Source organism: Mus caroli, chromosome X (assembly GCF_900094665.2).
Source record: "Mus caroli chromosome X, CAROLI_EIJ_v1.1, whole genome shotgun sequence".
Classification (NCBI taxonomy): Eukaryota; Metazoa; Chordata; class Mammalia; order Rodentia; family Muridae; genus Mus; species Mus caroli.
The window spans coordinates 64,827,398-64,836,029 of NC_034589.1; positions in this window are offsets into that span (position 1 = coordinate 64,827,398).

Sequence of the window (8,632 nt, forward strand, 5' to 3'; positions counted from 1 at the left end):
TTGCCTGACTGTAAAGAAGGAGGGTAACAAATAGGCAATTGTTAACTAAGTAGAAAGTATTGCCATCCTTTATCCTTCATATACATGAAGGCTTGTTTTCATAATCACTGAAGAGACTTTGCATAGAGAGCCTTATGTCATTTATATTAAATAGTGTAATATTTGGAAATATTCTCTTCATTCCCTTCCGTATATTATACTTCAAATCGTTTCTCAGGTACCTATGCAATATAAGCAGTTATGCACATAGTTGTTATGCTGTATTGGTTAGGTAAAAATGATAAGAAAAAGGTCTGTATGTGTCCAATACTGATACAAATTTATCCCTAATATTTTATCCCAGATTGGTAGAATGCAGATACAGAACTCATAAATGTGGAGAGGTCCAGGAATCTGCATGCTTCTGCTTTCAGGTAATTAAACAGGTAGGCTCAGAGACAGATATCAAATGGGATCATAGACATCTAGAGTGAAAGGGAACTGCAGACATCATCATTGTGTAGCCTACGTTATATGATTTGAACACCTTATGTTCCCCCATTAACTCAATAAAGGTTGAGTCAACATTTCCAGTGCCATCCAAGGGCTTAACACCAGATTTATAGGGATGCTGATTGGGTCTTACGTTTCCTACTATTTTTTTTCATGTGGGATTAACTAGCCCCTGATTTCCAGAAGTTTCTTCTCTTAGTATTTTTATTCTATCTAGTCTTCCAGGGTGCCTGCTCAGTTGTAATCTCTCCCTGAAAGGGAGAGTCTTGGGTCCTCTATATATTTGTCCAACATCTCACAAATTGTGAGTATCCAGAAATCTATTTATATTTCTTTCCAGTCAAATCTAGAGAGGTATATATTTCAAAGTCCCCACCATTGTAGACTAGGGTGTATTCCCTCTGTTGGTGACCAGTCACTATTTTCTAATGGAGAAATGGTGGAGAAAGAAAAATAAGAACTCACTTCTGTAGGCCAGCCACACATCACAGGGACATGTATAAAACAGAAATCCTCACAAGGACTTTGTGAATCCCTCTCCAGATAGTTTAGGAAGGCTTTGGAATATTTTCTAATATCTGTACAGGGCTCATAAATAAGGAGAGCCACACTAGAAGCAATGCTATAATAAGCTCATGCAGGTAACACAGCAGATCATGAGCAAAGATTTATAGGCAGTAGCTGTCATCACCCTCTTCTTATATGGCAGTTCACCCGTGGCACCAAGATAGATAATTGCCTTTCTCAGTTCCTGTGTTTCTACATCCAAAGAAGGACATCCTGAGTATATTGGCTCTTTAAAGTGTCTGTCTCTGAAATACAAGTTGCTAGAAGGTAAAAGTGAATAAAAGAGCACAGTAAGGGACAGCTGCAAGCCTCTTAAGGCAGGAGACTCTTCTTTCCCCATCTAGGAACATTATCTAAGGCAGAGTGCAAAATGAGGGCTTCAAAACATCAGCAGATGTCAAGAAACACTCCACAAAACTTTATATATTCAGGTCTGTGCAGATTTTTCTGTGCAGAAGAAAGCCACAGCTTCATTTCAGGTCCAAGAACCAAAAGAAAGTAGAAAAGACAGTAAATCCTTCAAGAGTTTCCCTTCAGCATCCACTAAGCATTTTTGCAGTATTCATTTCTCTGTCATTGTGAATATGAAATGTGACTGAAAGGAAGGAAGGTATTTGAGGTACCATTTGTATGTGAATTAAGTCAATCAAAAGAAGCCTTAGCATGAAGCCAGAATTCCATCTTATCTCTGCCTCTTGCTAGCTATCTGACATCACTCAGTTCCCCCCACACACATACACACATCACTAAGCCTTGCCGAATATACTTGTACAATAGACATAACAGCAATACAGCTGTCGTCAAAGGCTGTGAGGAACAGTGCTTACAATGAACTGAGTAAATGCTGTTCTCATTTTCTTTCTTCTAGGTCTAATTACAAAGCAGTGGCAGAACCTCAAGTCTAAATTGTTCATTATTTCTATTTTTTAGCCAAAATTTATGGAGTACTTACTATATACAAAGCTCTGTCCTAATCAATGCTCATGTATTAGTTCATTAACTCACCACAGTGATGACAAGAGTGATTTTATAAAAATAAGGAGCAGAAGGGAAAAAACACAGAATTATGAAACAATGACTCATAAAGGAGTCTATAGCTATGTCCATTTTACATGTGACAAAACAGAGGCAGGCACTGGAAGGCCCCAGCTAATCAGCAGTTAACTAATCTAGAACCCTGAACTCAAATTGTCCTAATACAAGTAATCATAAGCCCCTGTTGGTTAGCAGTAAGTGTTTAAAAGCCGGTTTTCTGCAAGCTTCTTAGAGGAAGGAGCCCAAGCATATCCCTAACTCCAGTACACTCAACTCTGGCAAGCACCACCACACTTATGGTAAACTCTTTCCAACACAAGGCTTTGAATAGCTAATCTTAACCATATCATTTGGGGACAGGAAGTCAGGTTCATAACAATCCCTGCTGCTGTTACTGGAGCCCCTCTCCACAAAACCTGACTCTGGGTCTAAATGTTCACCCACACTGAACTAAAATGACATACTGTATACAGATATAGACACATGGAATCACAGTTTAGGCTATTCTGGGAAGACAGAGATTTTTAGTCAATCTCTGCATTGCTCACAATGGTGTCACAACTTTACAGAGATGGAATAGGAGTTTGCCAATGTGAACACAGAGATAGTCCTTGTTCCAGCCTCAAGGCACCCATAGAATACTGTCTTCACTCTCTGAACAGAATTTTCAGAAAGAATTTTAATTTCGGAGGCTTTGTTACATCATTACAATCCATTACAAGCAACTCTCTTGCATATGTTCACTCATTCACAATCCCTAGTATTATCCAACTGACACATACTTCCTCCTTAATGCCCTCTTTCCTGCTGTTATTCTGCTGTTTTTCATGAAAATATATCTTTTCCTACAATATGTTCTGATCATGGATTCCTATCCCTCTTCATCAAGATCTTCTCCACATCCCTATTCATCCAATTCCATAACTTAATTTCTCTTTCTTTTTAGAAAATATAAATAAAATAATTTTTAAAAGAAAAGCACAGAAGCACATACACATGCACACATGAATGCACACACACACACACACACACATACATACACACAAACACACCAACAAAACAAAGCAAAATACCAGTAACTTTTTTAAAATGCCCAAATAATATTAGAATATCTACAAATATACCACTGAGTTTGTTTTGTGTTGGCCTTCTACTGCTGGGCATGAGTCCTACCCTTAAGTGTGGTTTATATGCCCAGTGAGACTTCCCTGGAGAAAACTAATTTTTCATTTGCAAGACGTTGTCAATGGTAGATAACTTCTTTGATAGGGATGAAGGCGTGTGTCTATTTACCCATCTCAATGATGGGACCCAATCTTTCTTGGAACTATGTAGGCCCTATCTATGATCTACCTTGATCTATGAGTTCATACATGTGTCAGTCCTGTTATGTTTTGAAGACACTATTTACATGATGTCATCCATTGCCTCTGGTTACAATCTTTCTGCCTCAATTAGTTAGGTTTTGCTTTGTTTCATTTAGACAGGATAGATCATGCTTTGTAGCCTAAGCTGGACTTAAACACATTGTATAGCATAGGGTAGCACCAAACTCAAATCCCTTTCTCTCAGCCCCAAAGAACTGACATAATACTTGGTTAGTATTGTTCCTCCTCCTTCTGCCTCCTCATTTATCAAAGAACATACCAACAATCATATTGTATTGCTCCAATATTTTCTACATACTCAGATAGTCTTATTCACCTTTATTTATTGGCACAAGTATGCAACTGCTTGAAAACACACACATTTAAGGTAGCTGACCACTGTATTACAAAACTGAGTTCATACTGTGTATATTTTATATACTGTGTTTTCATTGCGAAATCATCTCTTCCAGAAATTCATCCAGCTCAAATGGTAACACTGTAGCTCAGTCTATTTAGATGACAAAAGTCAAAGCTACCATGTGCTTTATCTTTCAGTCATTTGGAAACAGTGGCTGTTCTCTGAATTACCACATTGCCTTTCCTGCCTCCTGAGCACTTGAAGGGTACCTTCTCATCTGTCAAGACTGCTGATTGTGGCTAGCACTGACCCTGAAAGGGGAGACAACTCTGACATTTCCCCATTTTGAGTCCTTAAGGTATACTCTGAACAGACTTTTATTTGAGGATGTCTAAAATGCTTATTAAATGAGGTTGACATCTGTCTTCCTAATTAGATTCTAAGTTCCAGAAAAGCAAGTACACAATAAATCTTCGCTGACACGATGAATGAATGAGTGGGGATAAGTAGTGTTATGGACTTCAGTTATTCATGAGGTGGAACTGTGAAGACTTGATAATTTGACATAAGTGCCATGAAAAGTCATGTTTATTTTTTCACAGTTTCATCCCATCTTATATTTACTAACTGGTATTTCACTGTTGCTTAATAAATATTTATATAATACATGAATTCCACTGAACCCTAATTTCTGTCTTCAATTTGACTTTGAAGGGACTCTTCCACAGGCTAAGCCTCTGACCATGATGGTGTTCAATATTTTTTGTCATTTGCTTGCTTAGCTGCACCAGTGAAATCTGGGAGTTAGAGAATCTCTCTTGGAATTTTCCTGTAGTCTACACCTCAGCTGCTAGGATCCAACTGTGTGTGGGAGATGGGGGCCGGGGGAGGGATAATCACATGAACAGCTGTTTTGTCTGCAAATGTCACAGATTAATGTGAAGCAGGAGACTCAGAGTGATAGCGTGAGATTGAGAAGACGTAACATAGGAGTTGTTCCTGGGAATAATGAGAAAATTACTTTTCCTATGCTAGCTGTGAACAGGCAGATCTACCTCACTTTTCTGTAAGTACCAGTCAAAAATGTGAGCTATGGAGCAAAAGTCTTAAATTCAGTAGGTAGAAATAATGGTAGAATCATTCCTCTGTTACATTTAAGAACACTGGAGTATGGGAAAGTGTAGAATGAAAGAAAATTTCAATCTTCAATACAAGCTCCTAGAATTGCTTCACTTGGAAAGGTATCTTCTCTCACCTCACCTATCTCCACTACTAGCCTCATCTACTGATGGGGCACCAGTAGGTGAACATTGACTGAACTGGATAAGAAGTAGATAGGTAATAGTGATTCCTTCTCAGGATCCATGGCCATAAACACCCACAGCCTCTGTTGTAAGGCAAGGTTATAAACACATGGAACCCATCATCCCATGACAAAGCAATAGTCTGAACAAAAGCATTGACACTGAAATGCTTGGGGGTTGCCCTGGAATATAGTGGAGAGCCCATCTGTGTATGCAGAGGTAAATAGAAGCCAGGAATCAGGGACAAAGGAATGAGAGAACTTGGGGACCAGATTAGGGAATTACTTAGATTAATTGTTTAAAATATTTGGGCTATATCCTAATATCAATTTGAACTACATCTTTACTTCATAAAAGCTGTTAGTCTATGGGTGATAAGATCAACACTGGATCTGCAATCACCCTGGCAGCAGTGTGTAACAGACTAAATGGACAAAAGATTCAAGGACAAGGGAACAAAGAAGAGATTTAGAGCATATGGTTAATTGTCATGAAAAAATATAATTTAGAAAAAAAATTGAAGGGATGAAATTAGCAGAAGTGGAAAAGAATTATGGGATGCAGAGCAGATCAAGGTGTCAAGGAAAGGATAGAGAGCTAGAGAGTATGAGTAGGAATGGAAGGAAATCCAAAATCAAAAGGGACTCAGGATGTGCAGAAAAATGAACAGAAGATCCACAGAATAGTGTTCTGCAGAAGTGGCTGCAGAAGATTGGCAAAACAGGAAATCAAAGTTTTAACTTGATGAGGTAAACTGGAGGTCTCAGCTGCCAGACTAGTAGAAATACCTAGTAGACAGTTGAGAACAGAACTCAGTAATCATGAGAGCAATATATTTATCATATGACAACATCAACTATTGAGCCATGGCAGAACTGTCAGTGATCAAAAGCACATAGTATCAGACAGATTGGGTAATCCTGATCTGCAGCTTGCCACAAGGCACATGCTGGACAGTTCAGGCTCCTATCAATGAGTTCTCACAACCTTAGATCTAACTCCCCTACAAATAAACTAAAGGCAGTGTATTTAGCTTTTAGGAATATAAACAGTTTATACAACCATTTATTTCATTAGTATATTCATTTCCCACTTCAGGACTGTCTTTGCTAATTAAATATGTTTATTTTAACTGCAGAAACATTTATTTCCCAAATAATGGCATGTTAATTATCTGCAGAGTGAAATTAACCCCAGGATGCTAATGTATACATTCATCTACCTCAATATATATTACCTATGGATATCTGGTTATGCTACCAATCATCCACAGCACTGCTCCATGCATTCTGGATCTACATCCTTCTTGTAATCTTCTCACTTAAAACTGTGTAGCTGCTGTAAAAAGTGACATTTAACTATCATCAGATTCATCTCAGACTGAATAAAACTAGAGATTCATGATTCACTGGCATGCACCAATATAATTCAAGGACATTTTCTTTTCTGAGTGAGGAGGTAACTGTCTCCAGTTACCCTGAGGAGATTTTTGTTCATGTTTTATGAAAACTGACACCTTAATTCTCTTGTCACTGACACTTTCTAGATATGAATATATATCTGCAATTCTCATAATAAGTCATTAGTATTAATTAAGCCAATATCAATAGCATAATTTAGCTAGTCAGTCAACATGTTCTGAGAGCTCACGGAGATGGTATCCACAACTCAGTACACTGAAAAGTTGTGACTAACAAAGAGAATAAGACAAGGACAATGGAGTGTTCAGAAAGATAGGCATCCTTGCCAACACCACAACATGGGCATCAATTGCAGAAAGCTCATCTAGTGGAATTTTATTTTATGGCATGGCATCTGATTTTCTCACCTGTAAAATGGAGCAGTGATACTGTGCAGCTGTCTGGCATCAAGGAAGAGGAGTTTCACAGGAAGGGTTCTTCAGTGCCCTTTTGGGAAAGACAGGTGCTTGATTACAGTAGGAATCTGACAACTCTGTGGTCCAAATTCTGATGCTATCCATTAACAAGTTTCCCATATCCCTTCTTCCCTCTCTCTAAACATCTCTCCCAACTATCCTGCCTCTCCCTCCTTTTCCCCATCATTGCACCCACTCCATTCTTCCCTTAGCATATTACCTTTGAATATTTATGTAGCATTTACTATGTACTAAAGATATTGGTAAATATGTGGGAAAAATAAAGGACAACGGCCAGAAGTGATGAGAAGTAACAATATTCTAACAATAATTGCTTGTTTATAACACAGAGATATACTAGTTCAATGATATGGTTCCTTATACAGACAGATGTCCAAGGAAGAGATCCTATTTACCAGACAGATATTCTATACCCATTGACTGATAAAAATTTCCCCTATATTTATTAACAATCTTTGCTAGTATAATCAAAACTGTCATATGTAATGGCTCACGCTTAAAATCTCAGGACTTAGGAAGCTTGGGTCAGAGGATTATAAATTCAAGGCTAGCCTAGGCTACATATACCCTGCCTCCAAACAATGAAGAGGATCTGGTTCACTAGTGGGCATGTACCTGGTATGTAGTGAGGCTCTGGATATGATTCCCAGTATTGAAAAGAATACCATCACAGAGATTAGTTGGAGTGGGCCCCTTGCTGTAACTGGGGTGAAGAGGTTTCTCTTGTAATTGTTCTGTTCTTTAGATTGGATATTCTCCAGAAGTCAGTAAAACAGAAGTTATTCCTGCTCTTGGATAGCAGCCTCAGGAGCCATGCACCCAGTGTTTTCTTTCTTTTTTTATTAGATATTTTCTTTTTTTACATTTCTAATGTTATCCCCTTTCCTGGTTTCCCCTTCGAAAACCCCCTATCCCATCACCCTCTCCCTGCTCACCAACCCCCACACTCCCACTTCCCTGTCCTGGCATTCCCTTACACTGGGGCATAGAGCCTTCTCAGGACCAAGGGCCTCTCCTCCCACTGATGTCCAACAAGGCCATCCTCTGCTACATATGCAGATGGAGCCATGGGTCCCTCTATGTGTACTCTTTGGTTGGTGGTTAGCAACCAGTGTTTTCAATACTTTGGAATAAGTTCTAACATTTGTAAAGTGCTATCAGAGTGTCACCAACACCATAGATTTATTTTAATGAGCAATGCAAGTTTTATTCAACACATTAGCAATATTCTTAAAGATTAAGTAGAAGAGAAACATCATAAATTTCTAGTAAAATTTTAAATAAAGATTAAATTCATATAAAATGGTTCATGTATTTTTCCATTTAATTCACTGCTGTTTGATATAATCACAGAATCCTGCAATCTCAAATCTATGTGAATTTAGAATATTTTAATCAATGCCAAAACCAACGGGCATTTTTTTCTTTTTATTTATTTTTTTTCCTTTTTTTATTAGGTATTTTCCTCATTTACATTTCCAATGCTATCCAAAAAGTCCCCAATGCATCCCCCCCCACTCCCCTACCCACCCACTCCCACTTTTTGGCCCTGGCGTTCTCCTGTACTGGGGCATATAAAGTTTGCAAGTCCAATGGGCCTCTCTTTCCA